We start from the raw sequence: 24,189 nt of genomic DNA, 5'->3' as shown, positions 1-24,189 counted from the left end.
GGCTTTATGTGGCCTTGTAAATATGGCCCTGCAGTGTGCGGTGCCTGACCATCACTAACAGTGATGTTCCAGTGGCACAGAGAGTCTTGTAAATAAGACTTTAGCACTCATAGATAAATAAATTAGGCAAGAGATGTGAAATGTAAATAGGAGCAACCTCACTGTAATGACTGACATAGATGACTACCATGACTTTTTACAGTCATTGTTGAGCTATCTATCAGTGCTAATGTCCTTGTTTTTCTCTTGTATATTCCTCTCTTATGCATGTTGTCTGCTGTGATTAAATCTTAATAAGGTGCAAACATGTCTCCAGCAATGCATATCGAAATCATGCTGAGAAGAGGTGCCTGATGGCTGGTGAAGAAGAGAGACAGGTAAATGGAGAAATAATCACATTTATATGACAGAGCAAATTCACAGAAAGGATAGAGAGAAAATAATGAGGGGGAGGATATAAGAAATGAAGGATTTACCCTATGAATGAGTGAAACAAGCAAGAAAAAAAAGAAAAAATATCTACAAGCACTGGAAATTGCTGTCCCAAAGCATTTGTAATACAAAAAAGTAAACACTGAAGTAAGGACTGGTTTTTGCAAGCTAGGAAAATACGGGAAATCACTAAAAAAGGAGCCACCAACTTCAAACTAAATATAAACTACAAACAACACAACTTAATCAGGGCCCTTGATATATTTGGTTGATTTCATAGCAAGAATATAACATTCAGTCTGTGTGAATATATCATTTCCGATCATGGGGTACATGTACAATGCATTATTACAAAGAAAAAAATGAAGGATGCGCAATTGCATGGATTTTAAATTCATTTTTCAGTAAAGGCTTCAGATCTTAGGGAATGCTGAAGTCCCTTTCATGAAGGTCAGGGTAGATTTGGTCAACTAAAGTCCCTCTCTTTGCAGTTCTTTTTTTTCCTTTGTTCACTTGCAGAGTGACATCAAAATATTGTGTTAGCATCTGAACATACTCACCTGCTCTATAAATCTTTTGTCCTCGAATGACTGTGGCAATTGAGCCTGTTGTCTCCCCTCACTCATTCCCATCCCATTTCTCTGAAAGACTTGTTAGATCTGTTTGCCTTAGGGTGGTCTTCCACCAAATGTTTTGCCTTCAACCCTCCTAATTTTCTTAATTCGATTTTGTTGGCCTAAGGACTCTGTGCCCTTTGCCACTGCTAATGGGCTTGTGCTCACTCCCTAAAACATGGCAAAAGTGACTTGCACCTGCTTGCCATATTTAATTTACTAATAGGTTCCTTGTAAAGTAGTGCACTTTACACCCAATACCAATAAATTACATGCTACTACTGGGCCTGCAACACCTATTGTGCCACCCACTCAAGTAGCCCTTTGAAACATATCTCAGGCCTGTCATTGCAGGTTGTCAGCAGGTTTAACCTACAATTTCAACTTTTGCAAAAATAACCCCTTTACCATGCCTAAAACGACATTTTTTAATACACATGTCACCCCTAATGAGATCCTAAGTAGTCCACGAGGCAGGTTGCATTGTATTTAAAAAGCTAGATATTTATTTTTAAGTTTTATATGTCCTGGTACTGAAATCTGCTGTGAGGCCTACCTCATTCATTGGATAACATTGGGGTACCTTAATATATTTAATAAGTGTAAAGCTGGATTGGGAGAAGTTAGGAAAGCCATGTGTGGTGTCTGATGAATTGTAATTTAAAATCCTCTTTATTAGTAAAATCAGATTTTAAGTCAAAATTCTAAGGGAATAGGTGTGCCTGAAATGGCCAATTCCGGCAGGATGGGGTGGGGACTGGCAAAGCTGTGAGCAGCGCCTCTTGTACTTCAAAAGACTCTGCCTCACACACACACACACACACACAGAATTTCACAATAACCTATTGTGCCTGCAGGCAGACTGAGACCAGGGCAAGCGTCCTGAAGTTTCTCCCACTTTAAAGTGGTCACCAGGTATAAAAAAGAGGACCTTTAAATCCACTCTTCAGTTCACTTTATGGACTTGCAGAAGGACTGCTAAAGGGCAGCCTGCTTCTGTGAATTGCTACGCACGGCAGGAGACTGTTTTGCTGCACCAAGACTGTCCTCCTTGCTGATTGAACCCTGCTCTTCTACTTGAACCCAAGACTTCCAGAGTGAATCGAAGGGCTAGTTGGCTGGCCTCTAGATCAGAGCCTCAGAAACAGAAAAGGGTCCAACCATCTGGAAACCCGCAACTGGTCCCTGCCTGAGTGAGTCCTGAGCCTCCAAGTGGTGCCTCCCATATCCTGGACGCTGGGAAGTGGTACTAAATATTCCCATTTAGCCCAAATTCAGAACTTGAGAACTTTGTTGATTAAAAAGTGCTCCATGAACCAAGAGGAGAATGGGACGTACCTGGTCATCGCTCTGACCAAGGTGCATGGTCGGTTGGCCTGACTTAGTGGAATCCCACTATCTTCTTCTCCACTGCAGCAAATCCTGCTCAGTGGCTCCTCCCAGAAAGGGTAATTAGCATTGTGGAGCTCTCACCAGCTACAGCCTGCAGCTTTGTCCTGTTGGAAATCTTCGACTTCCAAAAATGAGACTAATGGCCTGATTTAGATCTCAACGGAGGGGTTACTCCTTCATAACGGTAATGGATATCCCATCTGCCGAAATCTAAATACCATTGTTTTTTACTGTATTTTGATTTCGATGGACAAGATATCATCACTGTTGCGATGGAGTAAACCCTCTGCTGAGATCTAAATCAGGCCCTAAGTCTGAATGAAGGGATCTTCACTGTGACTACAACTAGCAGCTCTGCGATGATGATGCCTCCTCCTCGGACACCATCTGCCTTGCCCCCCTGAGCTTTACCTTCCCAGACATTTCCTTCCAAAATTTCAAAAAATCTGAAGGTAAATGGAAGCCATGCCCAATCCACTTTGTGAATCCAACATGTGCTCCATCGTGGTCAGCCATATCTTTCGACTTTGCCCCGGTCTCGCATGACCAGATGTCCACTATTGATGCTTTGATCTTTTAGTCGCTATTTCCACTTTAAACTTTAAAAATTAATCACTTCAGTTCTACTGATTGTTTATTTACTGTTTTGCCATAATGCAGGATGGTGTTCTTCCTAATAAACACTCAGGGGCAGATTTATGAAAAGTGTCACTGCACCTATTGCAGTGCCACTTTTCTTGTGCCGCTTAGCGCACCCTTACTCCACCATGTGTGCACCGTATTTAATATACGGTGCACCACTGCTGTAGTTAGGGAACTAGCAACATCATTTTAATGTTAGTTGGACCTTTTGCAGGATTAGTGTCAAAAATGTTGACGCTAATCCTGCAAAGCACCCAGAGGCCCATTGAAAACAATGAGAGCCTCCTCCGAGCAGGCGATAAAAATGCAGATAAAAATAATGCAAAGAAATCTCTTAGATTTCTTTTGGACTCCCTAATGGGGGAAGCCCCCCCCCCACTTGCATACATTATGCCCGGTGCAGGCCTAATGTGGGGCAAGGGGTTACAAAGTGGTGCAATGCAAAACACTGTGCCACTTTATAAATATGACGAGGCATTTTTGGCTATCTAACACCATATTAGCGTTAAAACAATGACTAATGTGTTGTTAGGATGGTGCTAGGCCCTCTTAATTTTGGGCCTCAGTTTCTTTGTTTCTAATACAGTGCTGGATAAAATGACAAGATAATATCTTGAAGAAGTGGTGCCTGGGGTGGAGTACCTATTTGACTAAACGCCTCAGTACCTGTCAAGTAGCTCTGCATCATTTTCTGACAGAATCTAAAGCCCTGGTGTATGAAAGGGTTTTCCTCATTCTGCTTCTATGGGGAGTAATACACAGCAGAATAAGTATAGACTAGAAATCCTTCAAACCTGAAGAATGAAGGCAGAGAGGAGGCACTGTAGAGAGCAAAAAACTGCTAGAAATAGAACTCCAGTATGATAACAACTTCTCCTAAGCACCTGGTAGTCCTTCACAGCACGGGTACCAGGGTTTCCTTTATACACAAACAATGCTTTGATGCTGGGCTCCAGGGCCATTCAAAAGACATAGGTTAGATTAAAAAAATATAATCGCTCATACCTTTTGCTTGGCATGCTGCTTTACCAGGAGAAGAGTGGGAAGCACCTGAGGTGCATGTGCAGATGAATACAATAGCATTTTTCTAAAAGTTTGCTTATACACAATCACAATTAATGCGTCAAGACAATGGCGCTAGCAACTTAAAAGTAAATCCTATATTGGTTGGCAGACCATAGATTCTCATGGTTGAGTGTGCTTTATTGAAAGGTTGTAGATAATGCAGCGAATCTTCCTAGTAAAAGATGCTGGGGTGTGACAGGGAATCAGTGTCAAGTGGAAGATAGTCATTTACCGAGCTTAGGGCCAGATGTAGCAACTTTGCAAATTGCGAGTTGCAATTTGCGAGTCTGAGCGACTTGCAAATTGCAACTCGCAATTTGCAATGCAGAACGGTGTCTCAGACACCGTCTGCGAGTCGCTATGGGGTCGCAAAGACCAACCTCATTAATAATAATGAGGTGGGTCGCAAATTGCGGCCCTATAGCGACTATGGGCACTCACGGGTATGGACGCCTGCTGGGACCAGCAGACCTCCATGTCCGTGACTGCTTTGAAATAAAGCAGTTTTTTTTTTTCAAGTGTAGCCCGTTTTCCTTAAAGGAAAACGAGCTGCACTTAAAAAAAAAACGAAACCTTTAGTTTCTGATTTTTTCAGGGCAGGTAGTGGTCCCTTGGACCACTGCCTACTCTGAAAAAATATTGGTGGGTCCACTCACAAAGGGGAAGGGGTCCCGTGGGGACCCCTTGCAATTTGTGAGTGGGTTACCATCCACTTCAAGTGGATGGTAACTGCGACTCCATTTGCAACCGCGTACGCGGTCGCAAATGGAGTTGCATACCACTGCGCATCGCAAATAGGAAGGGATCACCCCTTCCTATTTGCGACTCTGAAATGCATTTTGCGAGTCAGTCCCGACTCGCAAAATGCATTTCTGCATAGCAAACTCCGGTTTGCGACTCGCAAACGGCAATTTTTGCCGTTTGCGGGTCGCAAACTGGTTGCTACATGTGGCCCTTAATCCTTAAATGCTCCCCTTGAAAGGACCTTATGAATTCAGAGATTTTGGAATCTGAAAGAATGATAATAAATGGATCACAGTAGATATGTCAGTCTCTGAGACTCCAGAGGGGAAGCTGCTAGAAGAGCGATGAAGGTGCAGTATATCACTTCTGGCCCAGTAGAAGCCCCTTGTCAAATGCAGATGGAGGTCTGATGTTCACATGACAATGGGTAAAGCAGACATGAGGCATAGGGGGTCATTCTGACCCTGGCGGTCATGGACCGCCAGGGCCAACGACTGCGGGAGCACTGCCTACAGGCTGGCGGTGCTCCCATGGGCATTCTGACCGCAGCGGTACAGCCGCGGTCAGATACGGGAAACCGGCGGTGTCCCGCCGGTTTCCCGCTGCCCAAGGGAATCCTCCATGGCGGCGCTGGGATTCCGACCCCCTTACCGCCAGCCTGGCTCTGGCGGTTTTGACCGCCAGAACCTGGCTGGCGGTAACGGGTGTCGCGGGGCCCCCTAACAGGGCCCCACCAAGATTTTCAGTGTCTGCCAAGCAGACACTGATAATCGCGACGGGTGCAACTGCACCCGTCGCACCCCTTCCACTCCGCCGGCTCCATTCGGAGCCGGCATCCTCATGGAAGGGGGTTTCCCGCTGGGCTGGCGGGCGGCCTTCTGGCGGTCGCCCGCCAGCCCAGCGGGAAACTCAGAACAACCGCGGCGGTCTTTTGACCGCGCAGCGGTATTCTGGCGGTTCCCGCTTGGCGGGCGGCTCCCGCCGCCCGCCAAGCTCAGAATGACCGCCATAGTCTTCAGATTTGTATTGGCCCTTGATGGGTTTAGAAGTTTAAACGTAATACCAACCCTGCTATGAGTGGTAAAGCATGATATAATATTTGGATAGCTCCGACATAGAACACGTCTTTTATTTTAATTTAAGGACTGTCTGGTATCAACAAGCAGCAGAACACTTTACATTCTATTGCATCGAGATCCTCTAAAAAATGAGGTACTATGCATAAAACATTACAGTGTGTGCGTGTGTTGGTGTGTGAGTGAGTATGGGCTCAGTCTGGACAGTGCACTCTACAGAATGAGTTTTTATCATAGATATTTACTCATATTTACAGTCTAAGTCACAGGGAAATAATCTTATTTTTGACGAATACCTGACATGTGCCAACCAGGACTTTTGTAAAACATTCATTTTGCATGCTTTGCAGGATTAGCTTCATAATTATTTATGCTAATCCTGCAAAACGCCAGACTAGCGTCCAAAATTGTGATGCTAGTCACCCGAACTACCGCCATGACGCACTGTATTTTAAATACAGCGCTACAATGGTGGCATTAGAGGGGTGCAAGAAAAGTGGTACTGCACTAGGTGCTAAATCTGCCCCAAAATCCACAGACATGTTTGAGAGAGTTTCTGATATGGGAGAATGACGCAATATACATTTAGTTGGAACCACACTGAGCGATCTGGCCCTTTTGTCCAGCTACTTCTCTCCTTTGAGAACACTCACAAAGAGCCATAGTGTCTTTCGGTTTTTTATTCTGTGATCCTATTTAACTTTTTATCTTTTCCAGACGTGTTCCTTTACTTTTCTACTGTACAATGCAGCCAACCAATCACTTAAATTATTTTCCCTTATTTATTTGTGCTGTGCAGTCAATATTCAGTGCTCAAAAGTAAGGATCAGGGTCCGAAGGAACAGATGATTCACTGAGAAGATCACAAGCCTTGTTTTGAATGTGTCATAATCGTTCCCAGCATACCTTAGGTGGGTTAAGTCCCGGAGGCTCAGATTTAAGACCCTTAGTGCCTCCTCTGCCATTGCGGCCGAAAATGACTTTGTAACTCTTTGTAGTATATTATGCGTGCGCCCAATTTACTTTGTAACCCATTGCTCTACATTACTTTGTAACCCATTGCTCTACATTATGCCAGCGCCGCTTGTTAGTGGGCCTAAAAAATGGCGCAAAGAAATCATTATTTAGCTCTGTTAATACCTGCTCAGAGCAGGCGTTAAAAGGAGGCACACGATTGTTTACAATGGGCCTCAATGGGCTTTGCAGAATTACGGTCAACATTTTTTATGCTAATCCTGCAAAGCCCCAAAATAGCATCAAAAATGTTGAGGGTGTAGTGCAACCTTTCTTAAATTTGGCCCAGAATGTCCTATTCCGTACTGAAGGGGTAGTATCGCTGCACAAACGGCATGGCAGCATGAGTAGGGTGACTGGATTTCAAAGGGCCAGGACCCTGGCTTCACACAGATAGAAATTATCCCCGGGGATCAGACCTGCTTGATAACAGGTACTTGGGGCCGCACAGCACTCTTAGAATTAAACAGCAAACAAATAAGGAAGAAGCCTTTGATGTGTGAGAATTGGCATAACTGTTTTCTTCAATCATTTGCATTTCCTTCTGTTTGCGTGCTGCCTTTCCAATGCGTCCAATTGGGAATTGTTTGTCATTCCCTCAGATGGACACCAGCAGCAGGGAGAATTATCTGCTGAGGCGAGAGGCGTAACTAATAGGCCAGATTTAAAAATAAAAAGCTGTGTCAGCAGCACCAGCAGTATTCCTGCTGTCACCATAAGCAGTAAATCAAAGAAGATGCTGGGCTGGATGCACCTGCACCAGATGAACGTCACTGGTGCAGAGATTGTGGTGAACGGTCAACACACACTAGTGGCCCATCAACAGCGAAGCACACGGGCAGATGGAAAAGAATCAGGTGGAGCAATTCTTCGTTATACAATGGGCTCTTGATCACCAGAAGGTTATGAATCTTTACCTGAAAGAAACAATTGACATATACTTCTGAAAGAAAGGTGGGGATTATTCTCCTGATTAACTGACTTATCTTTTGAATCCTTGAATAAACAGATATTCTGTATGCTGCCTGATGTTATCTACAACAATTCTTACTGAAGCAGAATTTACATTCTGTGAAATAATGCCCAAAAGCACAAAAACACATGTGTCCTACTGTGCATGTGTTGTTTCAGCTGTTAGCTGAATAGTAGGACAAAATCAAATCATTTAAGCATTTTACTGGACTAGCAAAACCTGTTAACTTTTACTGGCCAAGCATATTCAAGATCAAAATATGCATGAATAGATTTCAGTTGTACTAGACCTACAAATTATCCCACTTGCAAGTGCTGGAAGTAAAATTAATCTCAATGAAAAAGAGGAATATTGAACTCTATTGGCTGGTAAGTGAGAAATAATTGCGATTTAATCTTCCTTCTAATCACCAGCTCACACACTACATCTGGTGTGGACATAAAATGCTAAATTAATCTCTGGATTATAGTTTACCATTTAGCATTTAACATTCAAAATCTCATTTAATTTAATGTTTATGTAGTGCTGATCTATCCAAAAGATCTATTAATCTACCTCATGTCATACTTATCCTATTCATTTAAGCAATTAATTCATGCTTCTAGAAAGTTTACCCCCTTGACCATTGAGATTACAATCTCCAATTCAGTAATGGTAGATTTGTTTTACACGACCTTGTAAAAGTGGTACTGAACATGAACCAGGTACATACATTTTACTGAACTACCACACTGCTTCATTACTTGTCCCTTTGATTGTCATCAATAATATCACGTGACTGTCATGTTGCCCTTTAGAGACCTGCAGAATTCCCTCAACAAATGTAGGATTAAGTAAGTAAAATGTATTTAGGCTAAACTTTGGCACCATTTTCATAAAAGACATATTGAGAAGATAGATAGCAGCATGTAAGAACAGGGTTTAAGCTGATCAGTGATGGACCATATTAAATTAGGAGGCATCCATTTTACTATAGGCAAAGCTAAGACCAAACTAGGGCAAGTACGAGTTTTGTACGAGTGCTATATTCTTCATACATTTGTGTATTTGGAATTCACATTTTCAAGACTTTTGAACGTAAGTAACAACTAGTGAGCAGCATAGTTCCTGGGTGGTCATGGTGGTGATCACTGATTTTGTTTTAATTATGCAAGTTCATTGTATTTAAGGTTATTGATCTATCTTACTAGTTAGTTCATTAAAACAACAGGAAGTGATCCTCAAACTAACAGACTTACTTTGTGTTTCATTTAATGTTAATCAATTAATACATCGCTATTTTGAAGTAGCCTCGTATTATAGCCTTATAACCCGCTGTAGTGGGCTATACCGGCCATTAAAGGCCCGCTCCAGTGTTAAAGGGAGCAGGACTTTAATGCCAGTATAGCCCAGCTATGGAGGGCTATAAGGCCATTATATCATTCTGCCACTAGAGGGCAGAATGTTCTAATAAATAAAACAAAGGACTTTGTTCACAGCAACAGATGTGATAAAAAACATTGGGATGTTGGAGGTCCGGGCTCCTATCGGCCAATAGAAGCCTGGATCATTGCATTGTTTTTTTAATGGAGTTCCCAACATTCTAATATTCTAATACTAAATAAACTCAACTGGAACTGTATGTTTGCCTAAAGTATTTGTTGGCTTAAAAGTAAAGGGGAGAGCCTGGTTCTAAAAGCCACCTCATCAGCAGACAACATACTTAAGATTTGTAGCCTGCTGTAGAGTGCTATACCTGCTATTAAAGGCCTGCTCCAACGTACTTCCTCCTTGGCGACCTTAACTACCACATTGATAGCAGCGATGACACCAACACCGCTTACCCGCTCGACAACGTCACCACAATAGGACTAAAGAATTTGGTCACCTCGCCAACACACATCGCAGGACACGTGCTCAACACCATTTTTTCCAACAGCAACAACATCACTGTCGAGAGCACCTCCACACTTCACTGGACTGACCACCACTGCACCCATTTTACCGTCATCTCAGTGACCATCCACCTCCACACACTCTGAGCCCCAAGGAGGAAATGGAACCAGATCACAGAGAAACAGCTCTCCAACACCCTCAGCAAGTCTCCCCCGCCCCTTACCGCAGACGCTAACATCTCGGCATGGAACTTCCACCAATGGATCTCAGAATGAGCCAACACCCTAGCACTCCTCTCTATGACCTCAACCAAACACCACTGTCAGCTGGTTCTCTGCTGCACTCTAGGACTCCAGGTGCACCTGCAGACGGCTAGAGAAAAAATGTAGGAACAGCAAGTCCCCAGAAGACTTTGAGGCTTTCAGAGCAGCCACCAAATTCCACCACCACCTCATTAGGGTCACCAGGAAAGTCACCTTACAGGACTGCATCAGCGCCACCACTCACAACACCAAAGAGCTTTTTGCCGTGGTCAAAGAGTTTGCCAACCCCCAATCAGAATCAGCAAGCATCCCTCCATCTCAAGACCTCTGCGATATGCTATCCAACTTCTTCCACTGGAAAATCAAAGACATATAGGACAGCTTTGGTTCCCAATACCCTCGGAGCCCTCCAACAACCTCCCAGATCCATCCCCTTGAACCACCACAGACCTTACACTGCTAGACCACTCTCACCACAGATGAGACCCTGACCATCATGTGCAGCATCCACTCCAGAGCCCCTACGAACCCCTGTCCTCACCACATTTTCAACAAGGACAACACATCCATCGCACCCGATCTCCGATACACCCTCAACTGTTCCATAGAGACAGCCACCTCCCCAGAGCACAACAAGACCCACCCGCTCTTGAAGAAATCCACGGCCGACCCTCTGGACCTCAATAATTACTGATCTATCTCTCTACTGACTTTCCCGGCCAAGGTCATCGAAAAAGCCTTCAACACTAAGCTCAGGAAGCACATTGAGGACAACAACACCCCAGACACCTCCCTATCAGGCTTCAGGAGCAATCACAGCATGGAGACCGGCCTCCTCGCTGCCACAGATGACATCCGCTTGCTCCTCGACTGCAGTCATACAGCTGCCCTCATACTTCTAGATCTATCAGCTGCCTTCAACATGGTCTCACACCTCACCCTCTGCTCCAGAGTCCACACAGCCGACATCAACGGAAAGGCCCTACAGAGAGTCAGACTCCTGCCCTACCTGTCAGAACCTATGGAGATCAGTTGTGGCGTTCCATATCGATCATCCCTGAACCCCCCACTCTTCATGGCCCATCTCGCATCCATCGTAAGTGACCACAGACTTTGACTTAACATAGTCTCCTATGCCCACAATACCCAGCTGATCATCTCACTGACCAAAAACCCCAGTACTGCCAAGAAGAATCTCTACAGCTGGATGGAAACCATCGCTGCCGCGATGAAGGACAGCTGCCTCAAGCTCAACTCTGACAAGACAGAGACCCTTATCCTGGGACCATCCATGTCAGCCTGGGATGACTCCTAGAGGCCATCAACACTTGGCACACCCACACCCCAACAAACCACGCATGCAAACTCAGCATCATCCTGGACTCATCGTTCACCATGACTCACCAAGTCAACTCAGATCCTCCTGCTTTCACACACTCCAACTTCTCTGGAAGATCTACAAATGGATCCCAAAGGACCACTGCAAAACCGTAACCCTTGCCGTGGTTACCAGCAGACTCCACTATGGCAGCTCCCTCTACCTCTAGAAGAACCTCAAGAAATTAAAGCACATCCAAAATGCCTCTGCCAGACTCATCCTGGACATTCCCCGCCGTAAACATATCACCAAACACCTAAGAAACCTCCACTTGCTTCCTACCAAGAAAATAATTTACTTCAAGCTCCTTGTCCATGCCTACACGGCCCTCAACGACGTAGGACCCGCCTACCTCAACTACTGCATCACCTTCTACTCCCCCAGACCTCTCTGCCCAACAAGCACTAGCTACGGTACCCCACAAACTGAAGATCTCAGCTGGTGGGAGATCCTTCGCCTACCTCGCGGCAAAGAGCTGGAGCACCCTGCCCCTGCACCTCAGGCAGTCACCATCGCTACCCCAATTCAGGAAGGACCTTAAAACCTGGCCCTTCTACTGAAGCTCAGAGGACAAACCCTTTAGCGCCTTGTAACCCTTACAGGTGAATAGATGCGCTTTATCAACCCTGAGGGAAGATGAGGGCCTTTAACAAGGGAGCGGGCCTTTAATGGCCGGTATAGCCCAGCTACAGCGGCCTATAGAGCTCTTAAAACATTCCGCCCAATGAGGGCAGAATGTTCAAATCAGTAAAACACCTCACGGAGCCCAAGGGGTTTGAAATGCCCCTCGGGCTCAGAAGCCTTTGTTCAAAGCTGTTGCTGTGAATGTTCTACAGCTAGCAGTGTACGCAGGGCCATGGCTATTAGCTGCTGAAGATTCACAACAAGAACTGAAGGGGGTCTGAAGACCTTGTTTCTTCATGGCTTGGCTGAACTGTTTTTTGTAGTTCAGCCGAAGACCCAGGAGCTGGGCAGCATATTACCCCTTCCTCATTCTGAAGCCCTAGTGACGCTGAGCTACAGAACAAGGGAAAGGTGAACGCTGCGCATGTCCTGCTGCATGGCCTCTGCCTTTCACTTTCCTCTACCTAAAAATATATTTTCGAAAGGCAGGGGAAAGTGAAAGGCAGATGCTCTGTATTAGGGTCTATACCAGAGTGCCTATACCAGTTCATATAGGCCGCTGCTGCGCCATTGCCTTCAGTGGAGCTCTCAACATTCCAGTGTTCTAATCTGACATATGTTACAGAATAATTATTAATTATTTTCTGAATACCTCCTTGCTCAGTGGACATTTCTTATACTAATGCTTGCTCTCTCTGAAATGTACCCAAACAGGAAATATGCTTGCTCCCTCTGGAATCTTCCCAAACAGGAAATATGTTTTTAAAGCAGCATTTGTTCCAGTGTATGTATGTATGTATAACGCATTTCTAGAGCGCATTCCGGCCAGAAGGCATCAAAGCCCTAACAAAGGTAGGAGGGTGTAAGCTCTGAGGAGGAAAGAAAGATCAGGGTCAAGACTTATCGTGGAAAGAGCCAAGTCTTGACCCGTTTTCTAAAAATAAGATAATTGTGCTCTTTCCTTAATTCCAGAGGGAGAAGATTCCAGTTCTTTGGGCCACGACTGAAAAGGCTTTATCACCCCACTTCACCTTATTGGTGCAGAAGACTTTAATTTGATAGGTACCAGCTGATCAAAGCAATCTTTCAGGTTTATACGACTGTAGTTTGGACATCAAATACTTGGAGCCGATACCATGGGTGGCTTTATGGGTGATGCAGAGAGTTTTAAAAATGATCCGTTGGACTACTGGGAGCCAATGTAAATGTTTGAGGCTGTTTTTTGCAGAGGCCGATCGCGGAAGGTTCAATAACATTCTAGCAGCCGTGTTCTGCATAAGCTGCAGTTTGTTAAGGGATCCCTTGTCCAGATTGAGCAGAAGAGCATAACAGTAATCCAATCTGGACAGGATAAGGGCCACAGTGGCTGTAATTTTCCATTGTTTCTGAATATATGGAAAGACTTTCTTTAGTTTCTTCAGAATCCACATACAGGTTTTAACCATACGGTTGACCTGAGATTTAAAAGATAGATGGTCATCAAAAAGTAAGCCTAAATTCCTTGAGGTGGAACCCGGGATGGGGGGAGTGCCACACTCTTTGGGCCACCAACTCGGAGACCCCTGTTCCCTGCTAATACTGAAGCAGAGAATCTTGTTTTTTTTGCAATTCAATTTCAGCCAGTTGGCCTTCATCCAACTATTTACTGCTAACATACAGTTATTAAAACTAGCCATAACTTCCTCCGCATTTTTATTGATTGGAATAATAAGTTGTGTATCATCTGCATAGAAGGTAGGGATTAAACCAAAAGAGCGTATAAATTCAGCCAGTGGGGTGACATAGACATTGAATAAAGTCAGACTAAGAGCCAAGCCCTGCGGAACCCCACAGGGCAAAAGGTAAGCCGGGGATTTAAAATCTCCACTGCTTACCGTTGTCCACCCATTGGTTAGAAAAGACTCTAAAAGCTTAAGGGCTTGATCCCTAATACTTCCTGATGTGGGTCTCAATTTAACCTACCTCAGCGGTGTTAGTGAGATAGACTGCAAATTGTGAATTGCTACAATTTGCTGCCATCACAGGGATGGTGACCTCCTGGGGTCAGCAGCCCACCATGTCTTCGATTACTTTTAAATAAAGTAATCTTTTTTTTTCTTCTTTTCTCTTAAGTGCAGTCCTTCAAGGAAACATAGAGAAACATTTGTAAAATTATTTTAAGAGAAGGGATTGGCCCCATGGAGCACTGCCTACTGTTAAAAACATTTGGGCCATCCACAAAGGGGAAGGTATCCCTTGGTGACCCGTTCTCATTTGCACACAGGTTACTATCTCCTTTGAGGGGGCCAGTAAAATATTAAAGATTTGCAACTGCATTTTGGTCGCAAAACATTAATACATACCATACTGAAACAGTTTTTTAAAGGATGTGTTAAACATGCCCCTTCCAAACAGAAATTCCTAAAGATTGCCTAAATCCATTTCATGCTTTGGTATCTAAATGGGTTTAGTACTTTTTAAAACCACATTTTTAATCTACAAACCACGCAATTTACTAAATCGCAGGGTCTGCAACAAGATAGTGCGTTTGTTCGTCTGGCCTAAAGAACCCACTTTTCGTGTTTGAAAACCGAGCTTTATTCAGCAATGTACAAGAATACCATTCATATTCATACATATATTACTACATGCATATTTACTAATGTTAGTGGGCAAGGCTATGGTTTGTTCAAACAGGTCGCTAAGAACCTATCATCTGTAATTAGTGTAGTGAAAAATATTTTTGTAGAGTTTTGGCTGGCTTTAGTTCATTTACACAGCCCGACTATGAGAAGTTTCTAAATGATTATAACTTTTATTGTGCTCTGTTGGTCATATATATTAAAAAAGACAGAAAGTCATGGAAAGGTCTCACAAAGTCGTTTTTATCTTATTCTTTAGGTTTAGGCCCCATGAGCTTCTTCCTTCGACTGAGGCGGGCTGTGGACTTCATCTCCAGGACCCGCTGATTTGAATGAAAATATGTGTTAATAAAAAGATCCACAAAATTGTTTGACAGCTGATTTCTCTTAACTTCTTATTTTAACTATACTTTTTAGTTATCCTGTCCAGCTTTTCTTCTGCTTTCTGTGGATCCTTCTGTCCCAGCCTTTTTAATTTTCTTGATTGTTTTATCTTTATTTATTTCCTCATTTTCACTCCCACTATCTTTTCCATGCCCTCCCCTCTTGCCACGCTCCCAAAAAATTATTATGTCTTTCAATTGCTCAGCAAGACTTGTTGTGCAACAACAAATGCATGTGACTTTGAAGGCTTTGATAAGAATTGTGCTCTGGTTGATCCACAGGCTTCACCCGCCCCTAGATTCATGTGCTTTCATACTTGGTCTCTCCCTGGACTATGGCGGTCATGCACTTGGCTTGCCATGGTCCTCCCAGGTGCCATGTTGAGGCCCCAAGACCTCAAGGTGGAGTTCAGACTCCATTTTCCCTAATCCTCCAGGGCTTCAATGCCCACCCCTTGACTCTGCTGCCCTCCTCCTTCCTGTAGCAGCTTCTAGGAATATGGAATGTCCTACCTATTTTGAAGGAGAGTACAAATTCTGTTAAGGACACAGAGGCGGGGATTATGCTTTCTCTTTTCTTTATTTCTACTCAGCAGCCTTAAACAACAACAAAGACTACTACTCCCATGAATCTCTGAATTTAAACTTCAACAACCATCGAGCAGATTCTATATATGGGGAGTGTCAAGGAAAAGCATTTGCTCTTTCTTCATGCAAACAGTCTGCCAACAATTTATTTTCAAAAGTCTTGCTTCTGGTCAGACCATATGAAGATAAACACCAAAATCAGCACCCACAATGTCCAAGAGTTCGATCAATACAATGGTATGCTGAAAACATTATTTGAAGAAGAATACATCATCAAATTCTATTGCTATACTAAACATTAAGATAGCAACTCAATCAGTAGCATTTAGAATGATAAAACAAACATACGCATCCTTATTTCTGTGGGCTGTAACCATGTAGCACGGGAGAAGAAACATATGGTAAGAAAAGTTCAGTTGGAATAATCCTCGCCTCCTTGTCCTTAATAGAATTGAAACTCTCCTTTCTTGTATCTTCTGTGTTAGGACAGGAGGCTTGAATTAAAGCTGGAAGACCAATCTGCTGCTCTGAGAACATCTTCTAGATGGCCACCCAAGGAAAAAGCCTCAGAAGGCATAGCACCCCTAGCAGAATGGGCTGCAAAAAAACCCATGTCAATACCATCCATAGGGCAATGGCGGTTGCTGATGTTGTGAATCTTAGTTTTTTTTAATGGGTTACAGCAGCTAGCGTAGCCTATGGCTTGCAGACTAGTGCCCCCGTCACCCAGTGACTTTTACCCTACTGAGCTTGCTCTGTTTTAGTGCATTTATTTAATTAATTCTTTTAAGATGGCTGCCTTGCTTTGACTTAGACCATGTTTTGATTTGCATTATCAGTGTCACTGCGCTAAGGCATCAAGATCAGGCGACAAATACAAACAAACTGTATGTGTTCACTTTAGGTACTTTCACTCTTCATGCTTTTGAGGGATTTGTTTATATTAATTACCGTCCCAAGAACGCCTTGTTATCTATTGTTTGGGAATTAACCTACGTCAGGGGTCCAAGTAGATCTGTATAAATACTCCTCACTTTATCAGATAGTCAGAGGGACTCTGACCAGATGCCATCACTGCTATCAATGTTGCACGTCGCCTTGACACTGACCCAGTCTTCTTGTCCCTGCGGAGTCTGAGCTAGAGACTCATTCCAAGGTAACGAGGGCTGGGGGCTCTTCTCATGGACATGGCATTGGCAGATTGAGGTTTAACATACCTAGCTCTCTTCTAGGTTAGAGGTTAGGCCTACATGCTAGGGTATTAGGACATTTCACACTCTTCATGTTATTTCATGATGTTGCAAGATGGTGGGGGTCTTTGTGTTAATGACTCTTATCTTTACCATTCTGTTTCTTGCACTGTTCATTATCTTAATCATAGCATCCCATGCTGCTTATTGGAGATTGCAGTTTTTCTAAAATAAAACCTATTGAAAGTTTACTGCATTTTCGTCATTGCCTGTGTGTGATTGAGACATGTTGTTTATGTGAGAAAGAGGTAATCTCCGTTTAACCACGACGCTCCTTGAGATGTCACACTTTTCAGTCCATGCATAAAGGCTGCCATAAGTCACCTTTGACTGTTTTGGGTTTTGGTGAGGTACTGCTTGTGAGCCGGAAGGGTTGGGATGACAGTTGCGTTTTGTTGTAGGATTGGCATAGTCGCCTTCATACATAAGTACTGTCATCCTTAAACCTGCAGTCTTGCCAAGAGAAAGAGTCCAACTATGACACCGACACTGGCTTGAAGTGTTTCTCAAGATATAAGAAGTGTTGTTGTGTTCCTGGAGGCTGATATTCCTCTGTCATGGATTAATAGGTGATGAACCACACATAATTTATGATGATCCGGAAAAGCCAGATAATGTACTACTCTGGTTTTATATTTAGGCCTTCTGGAAATTGAAAATGGCACCCGTCAGGGCTAAACATACATGCAGTAACATCAAGAGCCCAGACATCTAAGACCCTCTTGCAAGATATGAGACACAACAGAATGGTCGACTTACCTGTCAGTTCCTTGCAGGACAAGTATTGGTTAGGGAGGAATATCATGGTTCAGGCGAAATGGAGAGGCGAACGCCCCACAGCAGCCTACAGTGGAAGGGGTGTTCCCCTACCAGTACGCTGTGCAATGGCTTGTGCCCTGCAGAAAGGCAGATCTGCATGCATTAATAGTGCGATATACTAAACCTCTGCTCGCCAATTCAGACAAGAAGTTGACAACCTGAACTATATCTCCCCCCATGGGATCCAGATCCCATCGCAGACACCAGCGTGACCAACTACGCCAACCTGAGCCACACCTTTTGACTGTAGAGTTGGCCCATGCCTTCTGAAGGAGGTCAGTAGCCATCTTTGAAAGTCCATGGATTTCCCAACATCCCCTGTAATCCTACAGGCCTTTAATTGGAGTTTCCCATCGTGAACCAGTTGGTTCAGGGTGCCCCAATGATCCGTCAGAAGTTGAGGAGTCCATTGAAGTGGGATTGGAAAATCTACAGAAAGTTCCAGAAGAACTGGAAACTAGTGCCCCCAAAGCAACCTCCAAAGAGGTGACACCCAGACCACTTATGCCTTCTGCCTGCGGACTAACAGTGTGAACCTGGTGATCAGGAAAAAGGGAGAAAATGGGTAACCTTTGAACTAACTCCAATCTTGTAGGAAGACATCTGTCGCTTCCGCTAGGGTATCCACGCGCCAACTGAAAAATCGAGGCAGTTGATAATTCAATCTTGACGCAAAGGAATCCACCTGGCACAGACCCCTGTAATTTATTATCTTCTGGAAGAAAAGGGGATCCAGCTTCCACACACTGTCATCTTTCAAATGTCTGGATTGACAATCTGTCGTCTGACTGAAGATACTCTGCTGTAACCGACAGATTGTTCTGCAGACAATGGTTTAAGAATTCTTTGGCTAGATCTGTTGGGACCTTGTGCCGCCTAGTCAGTTTTTGTACCCTACTGCTGAGATGTTGTCAAGCAACCACTGAAGCTCCATCCCAGGCCTCTGATGAAAGGGAGATCTCTTGAGCATTTGAGAAGACCCTCCTGAGATGTTGAGCTTTCAGTCACTGACAAGCCCGAAAATGAAGTGGTGCCTGGAAGATTTCTTGAATGGATGATGACAGAAGACCTAAGATCTGTGCTAGATACTGAAGGGAGAATTTCTCCTTTTCCAACGTTGTGCATAATTCCTGATGGATCAAGAGCATCTTCTTCTGCGGGAGTCACAAGGATTGTTTCACTGAATGTATCTCAAACCCCAAGAAGAGCATCTGTTGTGATGGAACAAATTCTGATTTCAATCAATCGTCAGATTTATTAAGCAGACTAAGCACTGGTAGAGGGTATCCAGGTGCTGTTGAAACTGCATCTGGCTCAGTCAAACAGTCATGTCTTGAGACATCTTCTGAACTCCTGGATGGGGGGTGATGCTCTTGGGTGAGAGGGAAGGTTGTTCCAAGCCTTCACTGCCAGGTACGAGACAGAGCGCCCACCATAGGTGCTGCAGAAAATTTGCAGTGTGATTGCTATGGAGAGCGAGGCAGAGTTGAGGAGTCTGGAGCGATGGTGGAATTTAAGGCAGTGGTTGAGGCAAGCCGTACAGGGATTTGTCTGAGAACGAGAAAAGCTTGAATTGGCATCATTTGTGTATTTAGAGCCAGTGGCAGTTCCTTAGGTGGGGGGTCATGTGGGTTCAATTTGGGAGGCCTAGGATGTGTCTGGCAGCTGAGTTCCGGATGGCTTGAACTCTTTTTGTGAGGGGTGTGGTGAGTCCGGCATGGAGCACATTGGCTAGTTATTAGGGCTTGTGTGACGGTACATCTGGTAGTGTGAGGGAGCCATTTGAAGATCTTGTGGAGCATCTGAAGGGTAAGAAAGCAGGCAGAGGAGACTAGGTTGATTTGGTGCTTCATGATGAGTTTGCTGTCTATAATTCCTTGGTTTCTGGTGTTTTTTGTAGGGGTTGGTTCTCAACTTGGCTGGCCACCAGGATCATTCCAAGGTGAGGAGTACATCTGTTTTGTTGTTGTTGAGTTTGAAGCATCTGTCATTCATCCAGTCCATGACTCGTTTCATGCAGTTGTGGAAGCTGGATTTAATGTTGAAGGGGTCTTTGGAGAGCGTGAGGATGAGCTGCATGTTGTCAGCATAGGAGATTATGTTAAGTCCGTGGCATCTGACGATGTTGGCCGGGGGAGGTCATGTAGGTGTTGAAGAGGGTGGGGCTGAGTGATGATCTGTCGGGGAGGCTGCAGATGATGTCCTTGGGCTTTGAGGTGAAGGGTGGGATCTGGACCCTAGGAAGTTCTTCCTGGTAGAAAGAGGCGATCAATTTCAGGCTTTTCTTCTGATTCCAATTTGGTGGAGTCTTAAGAGCAATGTTTGGTGGGAGATGTGTGGAAGGGCACTGAGAGGTTGAGGAGGATGAGGGTGGCAGAGTTTCCTTGGACTAGGTGGTGTTTAATGTTGTCCGTAGCTGCAATCATGGCAGATTAGGTGCTGTGGTTGGTGCAGAAGCCTGATTGTGTAGTGTCCAGGAAATTGTTATCTTCAAAGTATGTCTTAAGCTGTTAGTTGATGGCTTTCTCGTGTACTTTTCCTGGGTGCCAGAGCAAGGAGATCAGCAGGTAGTTTTTGAGTTTGTTGACATCGGCAGAGAGTATTTTGAGAAGAGGTTTGATTACTACATGTTTGCAGTCTTTCAGGTAGGTGGCTGAGCTGGTTGAAGAGTTGATGATGTCTATGAGTTTGCTGGTGATGGTGTTGATGCCTAGATTGAACATGTGGTGAGGGCAAAGTTCCATGGTGGATCCAGAGTGGATAGCTCTCATGAGGTCAATGGTGTTCTACGTTGTGAAATGTTTCCAGTTGGTGATCACGCAGTCAGCGGGAGGAGAGGGGTCTGTGAAGCTCAGAGGTTTGATCATGTTGGCGACGGAGGGCTAGGTTGCAAAGTTTTTGTAGATGGTGGGTAGTTTTTTTTGGAGTCAGTCAGCTAAGGAGACGCATAGGTTCTGTGAAGGGGTGGTGCAGTTTTCTGTTGTTAAAGGGTTGGAGAATTCTTTGACGATTTTGAAAAGTTCTTTGCTGCAGTTGGAGCAGGTTTTTATGTGGATGTAGGAGGCTGGCTCAGTTTATGGTGTACACCTATGATGTGGCACCCTATACAGAGTCCAGGAAACACTTAGGGGGTCATTACGAACTCGGTGGTCAGTGTAATAGTGGCGGTAGTACCGCCAGCAGGCTGGCTGCACATACTGCCATATTATGACATTGGCAGTTTGGCTAAAAGCCAATCCACCAATGTAACACACCGACAGCCATGGCAGTAACGATCGCCAGGCTGGAGACTATGACCCAGCCCACCGCCATGGTTTCTGTGGCTTCTGTACCACCACTAAAACCAGGGCGGTAGGCACTATCAGTTTCAGAGAATTCCTTCCACTGATAGGGGTCTACCATGCCCTCTCCCTCTCCCCAGAGTCCTACCCCAGCCTCCCCTACCACCTCCTGACCTCCGACATAGACACACCTACACGCACATACATACACACTCATAAACACACGCATACCCACATTCACCCACACACGCACGCATTCATTCACACACACACACAGCAACACTCACAAACATACATTCTAGCACACACGCAATCACAAGACACAACATACATTCACACCCATTCATGCACACACGCATTACACACGCCTCACACCCACATGCACTCTTACAAAAATCAATCACACAGACCCCCCCACACACACACAACACCCCTCCCCTTTTGGAGAACCTGACTTACCTGCTTGCAGGAGGCTCCCCGGCAGGAGACGGGATGCAGCGCTGTGGAACACCGCCAGGCCCTATCATGTGTCATGATACGGTTGGCGGCGTTCTCCTGGCGTGGCGCTGCTGCCTTCTGGCGGAATTCTGGCTATGGTCATATTTTGGTGGACGGTTGGTAGCCACGCCGACGGTATGTTGGCGGCCGTCGCCATGTCGGTAGGTGGCATTTACCGCCAATATTATGAGGGCCTTAATGATATTGTTTTGGTGTCTAGATAACCGAAGCTCTCTAGGGGGGAGCAGCTCAGGCTTATCAAGGAGGGGTCTAAAGCACTTACAATACCACAATAGTCAGTCAGTAGTTGTTACACAAGAAAGAACCACACCACTTGTTGCAAAAAAAAGTATTTTGTATTATAACAATAAAAACTATACTAACGTTGATATATTTCCCTTTAGATATATCTACGCACCAAGTAAATACTCAGGAGCAAACAGGAATAGCATAGAAATACATAAGGCCCTATGGGGGAAAAGCATATATTAAGAAAGTGGTATAAGAGTAGCGGTACCAAACCAAGGAAAGTGTGCTAGAATCCCAGGGGCTGGGAGAGTAAGAGTTTACCAGAGGTGAGTACCAGAAATCCCACAGGTGACTTGGTGCAGAGTTGTTATTGAGTTGAGCATAGCATAGGCTAACACAGGACTGTCATGGCTGGATTTCTATGGATTCAATTAGAAATGGGGTCTTTGGTTGACAGTCAGGTTACCCCCTGTTCAAGCAAGGACCCTCACTCTAGTCAGGGTAAAAAAGAATCACCCTCAGCCTGACCCTGCTTACCCCCTAGGTAGCTTGGCAGAGCAGTAGCCTTAACTTCAGAGTGCTAGGGGTAAAGGATTTGTACCAACACACACAGAAACTTAATGAAAACACTACAAAATGACACAACACCAGTTTAGAAAAATAGGAAATACTTATCTAAACAAAACAAGACCAAAACAACAAAAATCCGCCATACACAAGTCAAGTTATGAATTTTTAAAGATTAAATTAAAAAATAGCGCTTAGAAACACAAAATGCTTCGATGAGGTGTCAACACTGCATCGTGATGGAGTTGTTCCCAACAATCCGACACCAGCGGCGCCGGCCACTGAGTCGCGTAGACCCCCAGGTACAGTACCTTTGGTGAAGAGTGAAAACAAGCCGATGCCTGAAGTCAAGGGTCGCAACGTCTGTGCGAAACGTTGAATCCACGCACTTCGAGCTGCATCGGTCACAACGTGGTGCAGCGACTTCCATGGAGTTGAGGACTTTGGCGGGGCTGCAGCGGTGTCAGGCCTGCGAAGGTCATCGTGTGCCAGCGAAGATCACGGAGTCGGTTGCAGGCAGTATCACCGGTTTTAGCAGCGGCGCCGGATCCGGAGTCGTCCGAAGTCCATTTCCTTGAATTTTCAGCAGCTTTTTCTTTGAAGGGCCCAAGGGCTGGATAGGGCACCACTTGCCCGAGCAGGAGTCTCTCCAGAGACTCCAGGTGCTGGCAGAGAGATGTCCTTACTGTCCCTGAGTCTTCAAACAAAAGGAGGCAAGCTCTAAATCAAGCCCTTGGTGATTTCTTTTCAAGGCACACAAAGTCCAGTGTTTGCCCTCTTACTATGGCAGAAGCAGCAACAGCAGGATAGCTCCACAAAGCACAGTCAAAGGCAGGGCATCTCTTCTTCCTCAGCTCTTCTCCAGGTAGAGGTTCCTCTTGTTTCCAGAAGTGTTCCTAAAGCCTGTGGTTTTGGGTGCCTTTCTTATACCCAATTTCTCCTTTGAAGTAGGGATACTTCAAAGTAAAGTCTATTTTGAATGTGAAATCTTGCATTGCCCAGGCCAGGCCCCAGACACTCACCAGGGGGTTGGACACTGCATTGTGGGAGGGCAGGCACAGCCCTTTCAGGTGTGAGTGACCACTCCTCCCCTCCCTCCTAGCATAGATGGCTCATCAGGATATGCAGGCTACACCCCAGCTCCCTTTGTGTTACTGTCTAGTGTGAGGTGCAACCAGCCCAACTGTCAAACTGACCCAGACAGGGAATCCACAAACAGGCAGAGTCACAGAAATGGTATAAGCAAGAAAATGCTCACTTTCTAAAAGTGGCATTTTCAAACAAACAATCTTAAAATCAACTTTACTAAAAGATGTATTTTCAAATTGTGAGCTCAGAGACCCCAAACTCCACATGTCCTTCCACTCCCAAAGGGAATCTACACTTTAATCAGATTTAAAGATAGCCCCCATGTTAACCTATGAGAGGGACAGGCCTTGCAACAGTGAAAAACTAATTTAGCAATATTTCACTGTCAGGACATATAAAACACATTACTATGGCGGTCATTCCGACCCTGGTGGTCATTGACCGCCAGGGCCGGGGACCGCGGGAGCACCACCAACAGGCTAGCGGTGCTCCCAAGGGCATTCTGACGCCGCAGTCAGAAACGGAAAACCGGCGGTCTCCCGCCGGTTTTCCGCTGCCCTGAGGAGTCCTCCATGGCGGTGCAGCTTGCTGCGCCGCCATGGGGATTCCGACCCCCTCACCGCCATCCTGTTCCTGGCGGACAGGATGGCGGTGAGGGGTGTCCTGGGGCCCCTGGAGGCCCCTGCAGTGCCCATGCAGATGGCATGGGCACTGCAGGGGCCCCCGTAAGAGGGCCCCTAAAAGATTTTCAG

This window comes from Pleurodeles waltl, chromosome 1_2, assembly GCF_031143425.1.
Source record: "Pleurodeles waltl isolate 20211129_DDA chromosome 1_2, aPleWal1.hap1.20221129, whole genome shotgun sequence".
Lineage (NCBI taxonomy): Eukaryota > Metazoa > Chordata > Amphibia > Caudata > Salamandridae > Pleurodeles > Pleurodeles waltl.
Note: the sequence above shows the minus strand (reverse complement) of the source record.